Consider the following 19618-nt stretch of genomic DNA (forward strand, 5'->3'; position numbering starts at 1 on the left):
ATTGTGATTCTTTCCTATGGTTAGTTAGGAATAGGCAAAGGCTGAAGTAACCAGGGGCCTTTTGTCTATCAAACTTTACCTTTTGACAGGTGATACATACACGAATAAAAGTTTCTCTCTCTTTCCTCATGCCTGGCCAAAAGAAATATTTTTCAAATCATTTGTGTAGTGGGAAATATTCCCCGATGTCCTGCATATGGAGATTCATGACATTCATCCAAAACTTTTTGCCTTAAGTCTTTTACCACGCATAGGCAATTATCCTTCATAAGATAGCCATCTTTAACCATATAAGATGGATGTCCATGACCAGCCATCAAATCAGCCTGTATATCTCCAAAATCATGATCCAAATGATACATTTCACGCATACTAGACAAGTCCTAATGAGAGGCAATCGAAATTGCAGCCACATGGCTTTCTTGATAATGCATTGGCCACCACATTTTTCTTGCCAAGAGTGTGCAAAATCTGAAAATGAAACATTGAGAGGAAATTGGCCATCCTCATTTGCTTTTCGGAGAGTTTAGTTTGCGTAAGAAAGTATCGCGAACTTTGATGGTCGGTTACCACAAATTCAGCTCCCAATAAGTAGTGTTTCCACACTGGAAGTGCATGAACAACGGCCAATAATTTCTTCTCATAAATGTCAAGTATAAGCTCGGCATCATGCAATCTCTTGCTTTCGTATGCAACTACAGGTCCCTCTTGATTTAGGACAACACCAATACAATTGCCACATGCGTCACATTCAACAATGAATGGCTTATGCAAATCGGGTATAATCAAGACTGGCTCATTAATAATGGCATTCTTGAGAGAATTGAAAGCATTAATTTCAGCTTTCGTCCATTTGAACATAGCACGTTTCTTGGTCAATTCATGCAATGGTGAAACAATCATTGTAAAATGGAAAATAAATCTCTTGTAGTATGAGCATAAACCAAGAAAACTACGTACTTCATGTATGGATTTGAGTTTTGGCCAATCTTTGATGGCTTGGATCTTTGCGGGATCCATTCTCACACCATCTTTGGAGACTCTATGCCCCAAATAGTGAATCTCTGAAAGGAAGAATTCACTCTTTTTGCCATTTATCATAAGTTGGTGTTGCTTCAAGTCATCAAAGACCACTCTCAAGTGCTTCTTGTGTTCTTCCTCATTCTTGGAAAACACAAGAATATCATCAAAGAAAACACATGTAAATGCTCTATGATTTCTGAAAATTCGGTCCATCATGCGATTAAATGTAGCTGGAGCATTGGTGAGACTGAAAGGCATAACCAAGTACTCATATAGAGACCAAAAGAAGTGCGAAAAGCCATTTTATGTACATCCTCTGGCATCACTCGCACTTGATGATAGCCGCTTTTTAGATCAATGCAACTAAAACATGATGATTCATCCAATTTATCCAATATATTATCTATCCTCGGAATTGGAAACCGATTTTTGATGGTTATCTTGTTTAATGCCATGTAATCCACACACATACAAAATGAACCATCCTTCTTTTGCACGAGGATAACGGGTGAGCGAAATGGTGATGAGCTTGGTCGCACTAAGCCCTTCTCTAATAGCTCCCCAACCTATTTCATAATCTTCTCTTGCTGGCAAGCACTCACACGATATGCCGGCCTATTTGGTGGTGAACTTCTCAGCACTAATTCAATACGATTGTCTTCCGGTTGAATGGGAGGCATACCATCTAGAAGACAGTCGGCAAAACAATCCTTAAACTCACTTAAAAAATTCAGCCTATCATGTGTAAGGGTATCCATATGTACATTAGCATGTTCCACTTTATCACGTATAAAAACCAAGTACGAACAAACACTCTTTTTCATTGTTTTATTGATTTGTACATGAGATATAACGGTATAGTGTCACCTGACACACCGGCATCTATACAAGCCTCTCTACCTTTGTACATAAAAGAGATCTTGTTGGTTTTGTAGTTTTTGGTGGGCTCAAGGCATGCATGCTGAAACCGATCCCGTCAAGTGGGAATAGACTCCGTTGGACACCCACACGCGTAATAGCACAACTTAATATCACAATTTGAAATGGACAACTTAATTACAACTTGAAATTGAAATGAAATGAAATGTTGAAAGATGGACACCAGCACTGGGGCCGGAACGGGCCGACCCCCCGCCTCAATATATGATATATTATTGGGTGTATTTAACAAATACAATGCTCCATGGGTTCAATGAACCAGATGATGTCCATATACAAATGAAAACAGTACCAAACAAGAGGCTCGAAGTCGACGTTCGAAGTAGAGCGACCACTTGGGTGGTCCAGTCTCTACGGTCCTATGCCTTCAATCCGCGGAGAGCGCCCCACTGGTGTTCCAAGACCACGCAAAAACAGGCGCTCCCGTACTAACGCCCGGCTCTCCCGATCTCGGCAACTTTGGACCAAGGTTCTCCAAAAGCTTGGACTACCCAGCACCGAACGGGTGTTAGCCGTAGAGAGAATCTTTTATCAGATTTACAACAAAAGTTCTTTACTTAAATCTGAATTCACTTACTTGTAGCTCGCAGATGGAAGACCAATACCCGGAAGTATCTGTGTGCAGCTACTAGTGGTAAACACCATGACACAGCAGCCTGTCGAGGAGAAGGAGGTGGAGCTGCCTGTGTTGAAGCTGTAGCCACCTAGGAGGTGCAGCGTCGCCTGTAGCCACCTATGGAAGGGAGGTGCAACCCCACGCGGAGGAGCACGGCCGCATGCTGTGCAGGACACAGCCGCCTTCTGTGGAGGAGGAGGAGGATTAGCCTATCTAAAGAGGAGCCGCCTGGCTGCAGAGCACAGCCTGCTGGAGAGGACACACAGCCGCCTGCAAGAGGTGATGCGCAGCCTTGCTGAAGATGCTACGCAGAGGAGTAGGCCGCCGCTTGCTGGAGGATGGCACACAGCCGCCTGGATGTAGGAGCACAGCCGCTTGTGAGAGATGATGTGCCTATATGGTCGCCTTGCTGTTGTGGAGAAGGGAGGGCAGCCTGTTGGAGAACCAACGCAGCCACCAACTGTAGGTACAGCAGCTGTCTGGCTGCTGTATACAACCGCCTGGCTGTAGGAGCACAGCTGCTGGAGATGAACACACAGCCGCTTGCTGTGGTAGGCAGCGCAGCCTGAGAAGAACAATCACCGCCTGGTATGCAGAAACGCAGCAGCCTGAAGTGCAGCCGCCAGCCGTCTGTGGAAGAGGAAAAGGGGGGTGGCGCAGCCTGAAGTGGAGGAGGGATCTCTGCAGGTATTCTAGGAAGCATTCCTCCCAGGCAGAGAGGACCTGTAATGATTGTGGCGAGAAAGGCCACTATTGGAGGCAGTGTCCCAAGCGGAAGACCGAGAAGGGTGAAGATTCCTCAGCAGCAATCATGAAGACTCTGGCTTTTGTGCACCTGGAGGTGATGGACACCAATGTTTCATTTTCTTCAGGCAAGGAGGAGGTTGGAGGATTCTCCGCTACGGATACTCGGGAGTGGATTCTAGACCATGGTGCTGCTTCCAGGCACATGACTCCCTTCCGTTCAGATTTACAGGATCTCTGCACGTATTTTGGTCACATTCTTACTAGGGATACGTCCACTATCCCAGTTCAGAGTGAGGGCAGGTTGGAGATAGTTCCCGATGGTAGAGGGGGAAAGTATTCCTCCCAGGTATTGTATGTTCCGTCACTTGGTTTTCATCTATTGTCAGTGCATCAGGTTTGCAAGACTGGCGTACGGGTGGAGTTTAATGAGCATTTTGTTGCTCTCCGGGACAAAGCAACTAGCCAGGTGGTTTGGGAAGGCGGAGTGGAGAATGGAGTTTACAAGCTTTCAGCACTCTCTCTCCCAGGTCCTCAGGATTGTGATGAGTGGCAGTCTGGTAATGGCCACTTAAGTGTGGATACGCTGCAGGTGCAGGCTTTCCGGGACCAGATGGTGGATAGCTTGCTAGTTGATGGCAGCAGTTGGCAGGAACTTTCCAGTACTGATGTTGGTGGTTCTTGTGTTTGTCAGTCAGAGGAAACTGAATAGGTAACTTATGCTCTGATGTCTCGCAATATTCACGACAAAGAAACTCCTGTAGATGAGGATGTTCTTTCCACGGGGACCTCTCGGAAAGCCAGGCAGGTGGCAGTTGATTACTTGCAGAAGAAGGTGCATACTCCAGGCTTTGTGGTTCCGGACTCAGAGGGGGTGGTTGACAGGTTTCAAAAGGCCTTGCGTGGTCTTCAGCAGGTTTCCAGGACTTGGCTTTGCACCGTACCAGGTGTTGATCCTTGTGAGCAGTGTGATGCCTCTTTTACTCGGAAGCAGAATGGTTCATTGATTTGGTTGATGGACACCAGATTGGACGGGAGCTTGTAGAAGACAAATGCCAGCTTGCTACAAACTGAACATGGAGCAGAAGGAGAAAAAACGCAGACAAGAGAGTGGCTAGGTATGAACTCTGTATATACACAGGAATCCCAAATGAATGATACAATGGCATGGGGGCTATGGGGCCATTTTATATGGCCCCAAAAACCCAGTCGGCTAGGGCTGAAGGCACCGGACTGCCTCACGATTGGTGTCATCCAGTTGGCCAACATGAGTGGGGTACACGACTTGTATAAGCCAGACTGCCAACCTCTATCAAAGGTCACATCCACACGTGTGATAGTCGGCCTGAACCTGGAGCCTCCTGCCAGCACAAGGCAGCCACCCAAGCCATGGAAAAAATGGGGAAATAATATGGAGAGTGGGGAAAAATGAGAAAACACCTAATAAGGACGGGCACACCCACAACAGAGGCCCTGGTGTATATGTATAGACAGGAGATGACTTCTAACAGAGAAGTGGTCTCCTGAAGCCATGTTTGCTGAAAAAAAACAAAGTACCTCCTCTCAAGTTGTCACCAATTAGCCGACCATTTGGTCCATCTCCAGTTTTGTGTCTCGTTCACTTGAGGCCAGGCCGGTGTCTCATGTGAAGAGGCCAGTATTTTTGCTTGACATGGACGGGAGCCAGACTGGTGCCACCCGTGTGTTAGCAGGAAGGTGTCGTATGGACGGGAGCCAGACTGGTGCCACCAGTGTATGACCTGGACTGTGTTCTATCCATGGGATTGTCACGCCATGGAAGAACCAGTATTCATGCCGTGTCTTGCCTATGGGACTGTCACTCCATAGGGAGGCTCGTGCTTCGAACTGTGTCTTACCTATGGGACTGTCACTCCATAGGAAGACCAAGATTTATGTTTTACGTCGTGCCATTTTTGTGCCCGACAGATATTTTGTTCTTGTTCCATGAACGGGAGATATGTCCATGATACTATTTGCACATGCACTCATGTTTTGCATGTTTGAAACTGTTTTCGCATGACTTGTATTTTTGTGTTTGCCTGTTTGACGTGTCACGTACTGAGCGGGGACGCCTGCGAGTGAGTCGTGAAGTTTGCTCTGTCTTCTGACGAGTTTTGTTGCATGTGAACAGGTGGTAAGTGTATTGCACATGTTGGTTTAATACTTTAAACTCTAACCTTTCATTTTATACGGCTATATGTTCACACTCACTTAAGAGTGGGCACCCACTTAGGGGCCATCCTTCAAAAATCATGATTGAGCGCCTCCATCTCCATCAGAATTGTTGCGCTCCACTTCTGTCCTGTATACTAACGGCTGTTCTTCACAGGCGACTGTGCGCTCCACACACCTCAGAACTGCTGCAGGCTGCCACCTCCATACAGCTGCGCTGCTCCTCTGCAGGCGACTGGCTGCCAACTCCAGCAGGCTGCGCCTGTCCTCCAGCAGACTGTTCACTACACAGTAGGCGGCTGCGCAAGCTGCAGCCAGGTGGCTGTGCACAGCAGCCTGGCGCCTCCTATCCATCGGGCAGCTGTTTCCCATCCTCTCAGGCGGCTGTGCCCTCAGCAGGTGTCTGCGCCTGTTTACCAGCCTGCTGCCCACTCTTGCCAGCGGCTGTGTGCCACCCTCCAGCAGGCGGCTGCCTACTTAGCAAAGAGGTTGTGTGCTCTGCATACTGGTGGCAGCTGTGCCCTGCATACAGGCGGCTCCTGCTCTATCTCATTCAGGTGACTTCACCACTCATCCACTTGCAGCCATAGGCGGCTGTGTTCTGCACAGCGGGTGGTTGTGCCTCCTTTCCATAGGCGGCGTCGTCCTTCTTTAAGTGGCTACAGCTTGGTGTCCCACTCAAGTAGCTACACACAGATACCTCGGGTATTGGACTTCCATCTACCATCCTCAAGTAAGTGAATTTTCAGATTTAAGTAAAGTATTTTGTGATAAATCTGACAAGGGACTCTCTCCACAGCAACACTCGTTCGGTGCCAGGTAGTCCAAGCTCTTGGAGAACCACGGTCCAAAGGTGCTGAGATCGGGAGAGCCAGGCGTTAGTACGGGAGCGCCTGTTTGTGCGTGGTCTCCTGGAACACCAGTGGGGCGCTCTCCGCGGAGTACAGTGAAGGCACAGGACCGTAGAGATTGGACCACTCAAGTGGTCGCTCTACTTCGAATTTCTGCTTCGAGCCTTTTGTTTGGTACTGTATTCATTCGTACATGGACATCATCTGGTTCTTTGAACCCATGGAGCACTGTATTTGTTAAATATATCATATATTGAGGGGGGGTCAGCCCGTTCCGGCCCCAGTGCTGGTGTCCATCTATCTCATTTCATTTCATTTCATTTCAATTTCAAGTTGTTATTAAGTTGTCCATTTCAAATTGTGATATTAAGTTGTGCTATTACTGTCCAACGGAGTGTATTCCCACTTAATGGGATCGGTTTCATTGGTATCAGAGCACGGTTGTTTCCCTCGTCCTAGTGGGGAAACGTCCTAGTGGGGAAATGAACCTGTGTATTGGACACCCCGCTTCTAGCACACTTAACACAATGGACAGCCAAGGCAACCCTTTGGAAGTGCCTAATTCGAGGGGTCCATCTAGTGCCTCCCGTGGTTATCTGCGAGGAAGGCACAAGCCTCTTGAAAGGGTAAATGATAGTGAATCAAAGGGTCAATTGTCTCGAGGAAAGACAATCATGCTAGAAGAAGAGCCTGATGCAATGAGGGCTGAAATGGAACATATGAGAAAGCTTTTGCAGGCACAAGAGCAAGAGCTAAAATTTTTGCATGAAGATCTCCATGTGCAAAGTGCCATTGAAGCAAGGAAAGCCGATGCAATGGTTGATGTGACTTTTGAGTCCATGGCACGGGAAGTGGGCAAGAAGCCAAGGGAGTTGGCACTTTCCTACCTCCTCCGCAAAGGTGACATCAAAGAGGGGGACGATGGAGAGCTGAAATTCAGAAATCCACCTCGCTTGAAGCATGGAGATCCTGCATCTCAAAGGTTGAGGTCTTTTATGCAAAAGGAAGAGGTGACAATCACCTCTCGTCATGCATCTTCTCCACAAGGCACAAAGCGTGACAGATATATGTATGCTAGTGCTCATGGAGGGCATGAAGGTCACATGCATTCAAGACATGTATCCCATGGTAGGGGTGATAGGTCTGCAACTAGAAGAGCTTTGCCCACTGAATTGTCTCATGGAGAAACATTGCCTTATGCAGGAAAGTCACATGCATCTGATTTTCAAGTTCGTGGAGCACATGCCACTGTGCTTCATGAAACTTCTATGATGGCCCATGGAGCCCATGCAGATAGGGCTGCCCCGTTGGATAAGGGGAAAAGAAAAAGAGAAGACCATGAGCCTCATTCCAAAAAGCTCAAGGAATTTAAAGCAGGTGACAAATCTGTTAAGTTTGATGTTTTTCATGGAGAGCATGATGCTTCTAAAGTGTTAGCATTTGTGGCACAGTTTGACATTGCCTTTAGCGATGAGGACTTCACTGAGAAGTCTAAAGTACGCCATGCTAGCATGTTTTTGAAAGGGACCGCTGCTCATTGGTGGATCACTGAAAAGATTACCAAGGACCCCATTTGCACCTGGAAGGAATTTAAGGATAGATTCTATGCTCAGTTTTTGCCACCAAATGCGGAGCAAACTCTCACCCAAAAGTGGACAGACTTGAGCATAGAGATAATGAAAGCGTGCAACAGTATGTTAACAAGTTCTGGAAAGTGTTGCTGGAAGTAACTCCTTTTACGCAAATCACTGAGGATGAAAGAAAGAGGAAGGTTCGCTCTGGACTGCAACCAGCATATCGTTCGGGCATTGAATTGCACCCGACACATACTTTGTAACAGCTCACAGCTTCTGCTCTTGCTACGGAGCAATTGGTGCTCAAAATTAAGCAGGATCAAGGCGGTTCAAAGGGGAAAGACAAAGCTATCCCGAATCTGCAAAAGGGTGGACAGCCACCTAAAAAGAACTTCCGGGAGACCCACAAGGGTGGTAGAGCTGAAAATACCACATCTAAAGATCAGGGCCCAAAGAAGAACAAATTCGGCTTAACCAGGAGCAAAGAGAGCAATATGCCAAGGAGGGAAAATGTTTTTCTTGTGGTAGCAAAGAGCACATGTTTAGACAGTGCCCTGACCGCAAACCTAAGCACGAGGACAAGCAGACCAAGGCTAATGTACATGCAGTTCCTGATGTGCAAGGAAATACAAGTCATGATGCAAAAGAGCGAATGGTATGCAAGGCTTGGGGACAAATCAAGGATCAGCTCGCCTTATTCATATTTGATGACTGTGCAACCGATAACTTCATCTCTATGCAAACGGCAGCTGCATTGGGTATTGAGGTTGAGAACATGGGACCTCAGATTGAAGCCGAAGCTGCATTTGTTGGTAAAGAGGTGCAGGCTACGCCATTGATAGGGAAATTGCGCATACATATCCAGGGCTACCTTGATAATGAACATTTCCTAGTTGCACCATTAAATGGATGTGATGTATTGTTGGGAAGCCATGGTATCATAGGCTTGAGCCCCGCAAAGAATACAAGACCAATATAATTTCTTTTATGCATAAAGGCCGCATGCATTTTATTAATGCTAGCAAAGAAGGGGATTCCATCCCACTTGTATCACACATCCAAAATAATAAAGCAATCAAAAAGAGTCTTTGTGCATACTTGGTTTTTGTTCGTGATAGCCTTGTGCCAAATCATCAAAATGTGGATGCTATGACTAATGATAGGCTGAATTTTCTTCATGCATTCAATGACTGTTTTGCTGATACATTGCCAGGAGAATTACCTCCCCAAAGGCCCGAAGATCATCGCATAGATCTTGTGCCAGGTAGTTCTCCACCCAACAAACCCGCATACCGAGTGAGTGCTACACAACAAGAAGAGATCATGAAGCAGGTAAATGAGCTTTTAGAGAAAGGTTTAGTTCAGTCCAGTTCCTCACCTTATTGCTCTCTTGTACTTCTTGTTCAAAAGAAGGACGGCTCATTCCGCATGTGTGTGGACTATAGAGCTTTAAACAAGCTTACCATCAAGAACAGATTCCCAATTCCGCGTATTAATGACATTTTGGATAAGCTTGATGATTCGGCTTGTTTCAGCCGACTTGATTTGAAGAGTGGTTATCACCAAATACGAGTGGTGCCACAAGATGTCCATAAAACTGCATTCAGGACAGCCTTTGGACTATATGAATTTTTGGTAATGCCTTTTGGTCTCACCAATGCTCCTGCTATGTTTAATCGTATGATGGATAGAATATTCCGACCCCATCGCAAATTCACAGGAGTATTCTTTGATGATATCTTGGTTTTCTCCAAGAATGAGCAGGAACACAGAACTCATTTAGTCACAGTGTTCGAAGAGTTGCGGAAACATAAACTTTTCATTAATGCCAAGAAAAGTGAGTTCTTTCTTTCAGAGATTCATTATTTGGGTCATATTGTATCCAAAGATGGAGTAACAATGGATCCTGCAAAGATAGAGACCATTCGAAATTGGCCAGAATTGCAAAACGTACATCAAGTACGTAGTTTTCCGGGATTATGTTCATATTATAGGCATTTCATAAGGCATTTTGCTATGATAGCCACCCCTCTACATGATCTCACAAAGAAGAAAACCACTTTCAAATGGACTTCAAAAGAATAGGATGCTTTCTTGCAGCTCAAGCATGCTATCATATGTGGTCCAGTTTTGATTGTTCCTCACTTGCACAAGTCATTCGTAGTTGAATGTGATGCTTGTGGTGATTGCATAGGAGCTGTCCTGAATCAAGAAGGGCATGCAGTTGCATACCAGAGCCGTCGTTTGCATGATGCTGAGCTTCATATGGATATCTATGAGAAAGAGCTCTTGGCTGTAATTCATGCTTTAAAGATACGGAAACATTATCTTCTTGGGGCTGAATTTGTAGTCAAGACAGATCATCAAAGCTTGAGATACTTTCTATCTCAAACAAAGCTTTCAGAGAAGCAGATGAGAATGGCAAACTTTCTTTCCATGTTTCATTTTCAGATTGTGCATACTCCAGGAAAGAAAAATGTGGTGGCCGATGCATTATCCAGGAGGCCTTATGTTGCTGCAGTCTCAGTGGCCTCTCATGGCGACTTATCTGCTATGCGAGATTTGTATCATTTGGATGTTGATTTTTGCCATATATGGACTGATTTGATGGCTGGTCATTCACATGCCTCTTATGTCATCAACGAGGGTTATCTTATGAAGGATAATTGCCTATGTGTGGTGAAGGACTTGCGCCCAAAGGTTATGGAGGAATGTCATGCTCCACCTTATGCTGGTCATAGAGGTATCATGCCTACTACACGCATGATTGAGAGAGATTTCTTTTGGCCAAGCATGCGTAAAGACATTGAGGCTTATGTGCGTGCATGTATTACTTGCCAAAAGGTGAAATTTGACAGGCAAAAACCTCCAGGTTTGCTTCAGCCATTGCCTATTCCCTCGCAACCTTGGGAAAGTATTACTATGGATTTTATTATGGACTTGCCTAGATCCTAGCATGGGAATGATGCTATTTGGACCATTGTGGACAGGTTTAGCAAGCAAGCTCATTTCTTGCCCGTCAAGAAAACCATTAAAGCTAATCATATGGTAAAGCTTTTTCTTGCTAATATTTTCAAGCATCATGGTATGCCTAAATCCATTGTTGGGGATAGAGATCCCAGGACTACAAGCCTCTTTTGGAGGGATTTATTTGATAATATGGGTACTCAAACGGATGGCCAAAGTGAAGCTGCAAATTCAGCCGTGTTGGATTTATTGAAGTGTTATGTGGCAGATCAAAAGACTGCATGGGAGAAGTATCTTCCACTTGTTGAGTTTGCCTACAACAATACGATCCATGCCTCCATGGGAAATGCTCTGTTTGAGATTATTTATGGCAGAGTGGTATTGCCACCCATCCTTCGCACAAAGGATGAGATTTTTGCAGCTGATGAATATGTTCGTGACTTGGATGTAGCCTTTGGTCAGGTATGGACAGCCATTGCAAGGTCACAAGATAAGCATAAAATGGCTGCTAACAAACATAGAAGGGACATGCAAGTCAAAGAAGGTGATTGGGTTTTGCTGAAATTTGAGAAGGCCAGGCTTCGGAAGAGGCCAGGACGAGAAGGATCATATCCTAAGCTTTCTCCTCGCTATTATGGACCCTTCAAGGTGATTCAAAAGATCAATGAAGTGTCATACAGGCTTGCTTTACCTAGTCACTGGAAGATTCACAATGCTTTTCATGTGCTTGACAGCCTCCCACATCTAGTAAAAACAGGGAAAAAATATGGAGTGGGGAAAAATGAGAAAACACCTAAATCGAGCGGGCACACCCACAACAGAGGCCCTGGTGTAAATATACAGATAGGAGATGACTGCTAACACCCCCTCTTAGCTCCTGGAAGCCTGAGATAGAGACTTCGTGAAGAGATCCACTGCACTGTCCTCCGTCAAACAGAACTCTAGCAAGATGTCATCAGCAACGATCTTTTCACGAACAAAATGCCTCTGGATGACCGTGGGTTCCACCAGTGGAAACCCAATCTCGCAAAGTAACCTCTGCAACCTCACCATCTCACAAGCAGCAGCACAAGCAGCCCGATACTCTGCCTCTGTCGATGACAAGGCAATAGATGGCTGCCTCTTACTGCTCCATAAAACTGCTCTTGAGCCAAGGGAAAAACTGTAGCCTGATGTCAAGGTCCTCGTGCCTGGCTCTCCTCCCCAATCTGAGTCACTCCGACTGTGGAGTGTGACTCCATCCATCAATCCCCCTCCTGTGTAAAAGAGTCCAAGATCCTTCGCATGCTGCAGAAACCACAAAATACGCAATCCTGCCTCCCAAAGAGTCCACTACAAACATGAGCTCAACAGCCTCTTTAGGAAGCTCCTGTCCAATCTGGTATGCATCAACCAAATCAATGAACCATTCTGCTTCCGAGTCAAGGAGGCATCATACTGCTCACAAGGATCAACAACTGTTACGGTGGGATGCCTTGTCCTGGAAACCTGCTGAAGACCACTCAAGACCTTCATAAACCTGTAAACCACCCTCTGTGAATCCGGAACCACAAAGCCTCGAGAATGTGCAACATCCACCTCCTTCTGCAAGTAATCAAGTGCCACCTGCTTGGCTTTCCAATAGGTCTCCGTGGAAAGAACTTCCTCATCTACAGGAGTGTCTTTGTCCCGAATACTACGAGACATCAGAGCATAGGTTACCTGTAAAGTTTCCTTTGACTGACGAACACAAGAACTACCAACATCTATACTGGAAAGTTCCTGCCAACTGCTGCCATCAACTGGCAAGCCATCCACTATCTGGTCTGAGAAAGCTTGCACCTGCAGCGTATCCACACTTAAGTGGCCATACCACACTGCCACTCATCACAAAACTGAGGACCTGGGAGAGGGTGCTGAAAGTTTGTAAACTCCATTCTCCACTCCGCCTTCCTAAACTACCTGGCCTGTTGCTTTGTCCCGGAGAGCAACAAAATGTTCATCAAATTCCACCTGTATGCCAGTCTTGCAAACTTGATGCACTGACAACAGATGAAAACCAAGGGATGGAACATACAACACCTGGGAGGAATGCTTTCCCCCTCTGCCATCGGAAACTATCTCCAACCTGCTCTCACTGTGAACTGGGATAGTGGATGTATCCCCAATAAGAATGTGACCAGAATACTTGCAGAGATCTTGTAAAGCCGAACGGGAAGGAGTCATGTGCTTGGAAGCACCACTGTCTAGAATCCACTCCCGAGTATCCGTAGCGGAGAGTCCTCCAACCTCCTCCCTGCACGAAGAAAATGAAACATCGATGTCCATCACCTCCAGGTGCACAAAAGCTGGAGTCTTCACGGTTGCTGCTGAGGATTCTACACCCTTCTAGGTGCTCCGCTTGGGACACTGCCTCCAATAGTGGCCTTTCTCGCCACAATCATTGCAGGTCCTCTCGGCCTTTAGTTTTTCTCGGTCTGCGTCGGGATTTTTCTCAGAAGACTTCTCCGATGAAGCCTTCCCTTTGCCCTTCTTGTTGTTATTCCAGCCTTTTGACCGTTGGCCAGTTAAGGCCTCAGAACCTCCGCCCTGTGGAGGGTTCGTGAATCTTTCCTCCTGGTCCAAGCCCATGGGCACAAGCTCCTCCCATGCGATGGTGCTGAGCCTGCCACCCACTGGTAATCAACGAAGAGTAAAATGCTGAGTACTGAGAGGGCAAATGTGACAGCAACGTTATGGCCATATGCTCCGATGATATCCCTTTCCCACCTTGGAGAGCTTCCTACTAAAGAGCCTGCAGCTTGTTGATGTGCTCCCGCATCGTCGATGACTTTGCAGGATTCATCACCCGCATTTGTACTTCCAAGGAGATGCTCTTCATGGGCGATACCCCGTTGTAAAGAGAAGCCAAATGCTGCCATATACCTCTAGCCAACGTCATATGCTTGATATGATTGATAACCTGTTGTGTGCAGTTGAGGAAAATGAAAGAACGGACTCTGGCATTGACACGATCCCATAACTGTGCCTATGCCTCACGCTCCTTCCGAATCGAGGGTAACTCCCCTTCCTCTAACTCCAGCCGTGGAACCCCAACAACAATGAAATCAGCAAGGTCGTAAGACTCCAAAACAGATTCCATCATTACCTTCCATATGCCGTAGTTGTTCCCGTCCAACTGACGGTCCACTGGGAACATGGGGAGTGTCGGGATCTTCACATGCTTCTCAGCCATCTCAAGTAAATCTGCAATTGCGGGGGTGTAACTGAAAAGGGTGGGTGGGTCGGTGGGAAAAATGAAGAACTTAAACGTGCAAATGGCTGTCTAGCAAATCAGCCCGCCTTCCTCTTGCTTCTCCTCTTCCCGTACGGTCCAAAACAGTCCACCAATCAGCAACAAAACAGCCCCCCTCTTGCTCACACAGTTCCCAAGATCTTCCAAGAGCCTAGAGCTCTGATACCATGCCAGAATATGCAGCGGAGATGAAGACAAGATCTGAAAACACAAGAGCAAGTGCACTGCAGAAAAACACAGCAATAGAGAGGGAGAGAGAGAGAGGCGTGTAACTCCCTATATACACAAGAAAATCCCGAGAACTGAATACGAAGTGTGTGGGGGCTAGGGGCCATTTTATATGGCCCCTATGAGCCAGTCGGCCAGCACAAAAGGCAGCCGACAGCAGCCATAAGGCTCACGACTTGCTTCACCATCAGACGGCCAGCACCTGTCAGTCGGCCAGCATACAGAGAGGGTCGGGGAGCAGTAGAACCAGTCGGCCATGTCAGAAAAAACAGTCCAGCAGTCGGCCAGCACACAAAGGTAGCCGACATGCACAGGACAGCCTCCCACACCTGGTAAAAATAGGGAAAAAATATGGAGTGGGGAAAATGAGAAAACACCTAAATCGGGCGGGCACACCCACAACAGAGGCCTTGGTGTAAATATACAGACAGGAGATGACTGCTAACAGTTTGAAGTTTTTCTTTGAAGAAAATACCTTGAAAACAAGTGGAAGAGAGCAAACACTTGAGACTCACAGAAATAATGCTTTCTTCATTGGACACAAAGGTTTTAATCTACATAAAACCTAGCTTTTCTGTATTTTGACTGTCTGCCGTCGTCTAGAATTCACACTTCTTTTATGTCTTTAACACAAACATACAGGCATTATGTGATGCTATCCACAAACAAAAAGAGCAAGAGACAGCCATCTAGGGTGAGAAACACTCTTTAAGGAAGGCTATCAAGAAAGAACATGGAAGAGTGGAGCAGCAAGTTGCAACACTGAGCGCCATAGATAACCGTATCAAAGTCACACAAAGAAAGATGTGACAAATCGTGGCCAAGAGATTGAAGTTTCTAGAGCAATACACCAGGATATTGGTTTCTGTGCAGGCAAAGGAGGACAGTTACAAAGGAAACGGCTGTTGTGAAGGCAGAACTACAGGTGATTATTGTGGCAAAGCTTTTCTACACCAGCCATTACAAGAATTAAATATCAATCATCTCAGTCTTATGCTGTTTTAAAGCAATAGTTTAGCCCTGAGACCCTTCTCTCTATGAGTGCAGGTAGTTGAGAGGCAAATACTAAAAGAGAGTGAAGACCTGGTGACTCTGGAGGATGATATGATTAAAAGCTTGGGAGATCAAGTCACCTTAGAAAGGTCGCATCAGAAGATAGTCCATGAGATTATGGGTATCAGGCAGAAAGTGAAGAAGGAAGACATGATGGTAACAGAGCTCGAGTTCGAGCTTGCGCAGATTCGCAATGATATTTTGAAGGTGGCAAACTATAATCAGAATGTGCGTGATGCGTTGGGAGCCCTCGAGTCGGAGAGTAAGCAGAAGCTTCTGATTGTTTCCAAGATGGACTTAGAGATCAAGCAGAAGCGCTCTGACGTGATGTGAAAACAAAGGAGATAGATCGCCTAAATAAGCTTTATGACAAACTGACCGCTAACTTTGTTGACAAAAACCTCACGCCTTGGGACCACATGATTGCCAATATCACATATGAAATCTCTGCCAAAGCGAAAACCTCTACTCAACTGCAGAAGCAGTGGTTGGGTATGCAGAGTGACTTGGTTAACTTAACAAGTGAGAATAATTGTCTTTCTGAAAAGACACAGAAGCTAGAAAGTGAAAAGGTTGCATTGCAGCAGTGAAATCAAAGGCTTCAAACAGAGCTTGGGTTGCTCAGCAAGAATATCAAGGATCTTGATGATTCTATGAGACTCAACCATGGCATGATTGTAAGGTATATTTGAAGCTTTAGATACCTCTCACTATTCTAAGCATTTCTTGGTTGCCAGGAGATCGAGTCAAGGGTGTAGAAAGGAAGTATACACCTGCGTACATACATACATATGCATACATACTTGCATTTGTGCACACACCCACATATGTAGGTATGTATGTACACACATACATATATAGTCACAAAAAGAAAAAATGATTTTCTTGAGCATTGCCACCTTTTGCACAGCACCTTTTTACGTGAATATTTCAAAATGATTGAAAGGTCTATGAAAATCATTGTTGACTTCTTAGATAATATAGCACTCATTGCTGGGTTGTGTATTATACTGATGTATGATTTATTTCGTGTGTTCAGATTCAATGATTTGATTGCAAAAAACATTACCCTTCTTCCTTGAAAATGAGAACTTCAATACCCATGCAAACAATGTGTTTGCTTTGAAAGACCTGGAAAATAATCTTGTAAAACTGGAAGTTTGTCTAAGAGATTCTGCTAAAGAAAAAGATGAAGTTAGTGGAGAAGTGGCAGAGCTCCAGCACCACATCAAGCTTTGAACCAGTAAGATTGCATTTGAGAAGCAAACCCAGGTATTCTAATCGACTTTAATTTTACTGCCTTGTGATATGTGCCTTGCCATTGAGGTGCATGCCTAGAGAACATAAATTGTTTACATGTTTGTTGTGCACATAGGATACGGTTATGAAAGCAATTATGGGTCCTATGGCAATGACCGCAGCTTTTAAAAAGGAACTGGACCGCTTGAAGTTGAAACTAGAAAATTTGAGGTGTATCAGAGGCAGGATGCTTTTTCGAGTGTTGAAACAAAGGTTTGCAATCGAAGGGCAATCTTTGTGAAAGTACAGGTTGGCTTCTAAACTTCATGTAGCATGTCCAGAAAAGTGTTTTGGCATGTGTGTTTTATACCATCATTGTGTGTGCAAAGCTGTTCATAGAATCCGTCTCTAGTGTCAGCACCTTTGCACAGGTTGGCATTTGTGTGTGAGTGGGCACACTTGAGGGGTGTGCATGTGCTTGTGTGCATTCATGCGTGCTTGTTCCTGGGTGTGTGTGCTTTTATGCATTAGCATGACTATGCATAGAACCATATTTAGTGTCAGGCTCTTCATGCTGTAGGCTGTAAGTCAAAGAAAAGCTTCAGAAGGACTGGACGCTGAAGAACACTACACATCAAGCTTGTCGCCGATCTGCGTTGACAAATCCGGGAGGCTGGCAGACATACAAATGCTAACAGGGAAAACTGAAGGTTTACACCAAAAGAGAGAGAGCTTGAGAACACAGGTTGAGGGATTAAGCCAGAGCATAGCAAAGATGACCAACCAGCAGGAGCAACTTAGGTAAGACACCAAAATTCCTTCTTAGTACGTATCTCTGATACACAATTAGCACTACAAAGATATCTTCATGCTCATGGGACCAGCGGCCAGTTGGGCAGCAAGATTGCTCATCAGTTTAATGGGCAAACCACGATCATCCCTGCTCACGAGCACTTCTCTTTGTGTAACCACCTTACTTTAAGAATGCGGACGGCAAAGATAACATTCTTAACTATGATAATGCTAATCAAGTCAATGCATCTCGTGCATGATATTGATTGATTGTATAACATTCCTTGTGTGCAGGCTGAGGTTGAAAGAGGCCTCATCTAAGAAGACCAGCCATCTCTTGGCAACGGCTTTGCAGCAATGAATGGTTAAACGACATTGTGAATTCAAAGCTAACAAATGGAAGGTTAAGATAAAACAGACATTGGAAGAAGACAACAGTGAATCTTTAAGGAAATGTGTATCATTGTATGAACTTGTGCAAGTCTTCCTCAGGGATGCTCCTGTGCTGCAACCTAAACTAGACACAATCATTGTTCAGCTAGATTTGGTGATCAAACTGTAATACTTATGGCTTCTCTGCTATTTTTTGAGAGTATGAGGGCTCTCACAGCCCTTTGATAGTTCAAGACATGTTCATTGTTGCTGTCCACATGGGCTTATCTCAGCCATCCGCATGGCCTCATCAGTGTCATGTTTTTTTTTTGTTTTTTTTGTATTGAGAGGGATATTTTTTTATTTATCTTTTAGTGAGGAAAGGGACAGACCACATGCCATTTAGGCAATCACAGCCATGTTGAGCTCATCTGGCTGTCCATCTTGAACCCCCACTTGCAAATTAAGTTGCTAGTATTTGATCCTCAATCTGACGGTAACAAAGTGCAACACAAATGTATCCCATGCATGGGAAGGATGAGAAGACCAGTCACCCATTAACATCAACACCTTGACCTACTCAAGGAATACTATCCTTAAAAATATATGAATGATTAAACTTTGAACTTTTGAAAAGAACAAATTTTCTTTATTAAGAAGACTTATATCTGGCATGCCCTTATGTTCATAAACTAACCATGCATTTGCTGCACCTTGGAAAGAAATTTTGGGATGGTAGGCAGTGTACACCATAGTTCAATTCAAATGAACTCCAATAAAGGCAAATACTTATCCCATTTCATTTGCTTTTTGCCAACATATACCCAAAGCACATCCTCAAGAATTTAGTAAATCCTTTCAATTTGGCCATCCGTTTCAAGGTGATGATGAGTTCAAAGTTGCTAAATACATGCTACCAAGATCAGTTGCAAGTTACTAAATACATGTTACATGATTACAACTACTAAATCTAAAATCAGTTCCAAATTACTAAATCCGTTTCAAGGTAATCACCACTATTGAATCTAAGATCAATTCCAAGTTACTAAATACATGTTACCAAAAATGTCATGTAAATTGTTACAATGGATTCTAGCATAAAAATATTTTTTATAAACAAATTCACAATCTACAGTGCCTCAGTGCCTCAATTTTCTCCAATGTGGGAATGAAATGAGTCATTTTGGTTAGTCTATCCACCATAACTAATACAACATTACGACCTCCATTGGTCCTAGGTAATTCCATGGATAAAATCCATGGAGGTACTTTGACAATTCTTCTCCAGAATAGGCAGTGAATTCAACAATCTTGGATAGTTCACTCTCTCACATTGAGATATGACATTGGATACAATGTGCCACATAATGATACACTCGTTTCTTTGATTGTGGCCACCAATAGAAACATTTTATGAGCTCAAATCGTCACTCGGGTGTCCTACACAAGGACTATGATGACAGTATTTTATGACTTGGTTTCTTCTTTTTTTTTGTGTAAGAAACACACACTTTGTCATTCCTTTTCAGAAAATCTTTCTCAATCATAAACTTACAACGTGGTGTTTTTTTTAATGACGATTCATTATTGGAGGCTCATTATCATCCTTTTCATTAACAAGACTAGCCTTCGACGACATTCCTTGGACACATTCATTCATATTATGAGCTTTTCATATCCCTTCCAACATTATCCTCTCAAATTTGGTTGGCTACAAAAATATTTCAATGAGTTATGTTCCGTATACACACTA

The 19618-nt window shown here is 44.7% G+C and overlaps 1 pseudogene across 1 annotated transcript in view; it reads left to right on the forward strand.

Annotated features, from left to right (window-relative positions):
* The window catches only part of LOC147612155 (uncharacterized), a 35484-nt pseudogene extending 17130 nt beyond the window's left edge, over positions 1-18354 (forward strand). Inside the window, exons 4-9 of the transcript XR_015263683.1 lie at positions 15052-15334; positions 15457-16144; positions 16502-16734; positions 16838-17010; positions 17282-17502; positions 17788-18354. The product of XR_015263683.1 is annotated as an uncharacterized LOC147612155 (transcript). The remainder of the gene's footprint in view (positions 1-15051; positions 15335-15456; positions 16145-16501; positions 16735-16837; positions 17011-17281; positions 17503-17787) is intronic.
* The last annotated feature ends 1264 nt before the right edge of the window (positions 18355-19618 follow it).

The sequence above is a fragment of the Cibotium barometz genome, chromosome 46 (assembly GCF_041138505.1).
Source record: "Cibotium barometz isolate CiBa-2024 chromosome 46, ASM4113850v1, whole genome shotgun sequence".
Classification (NCBI taxonomy): domain Eukaryota; kingdom Viridiplantae; phylum Streptophyta; class Polypodiopsida; order Cyatheales; family Cibotiaceae; genus Cibotium; species Cibotium barometz.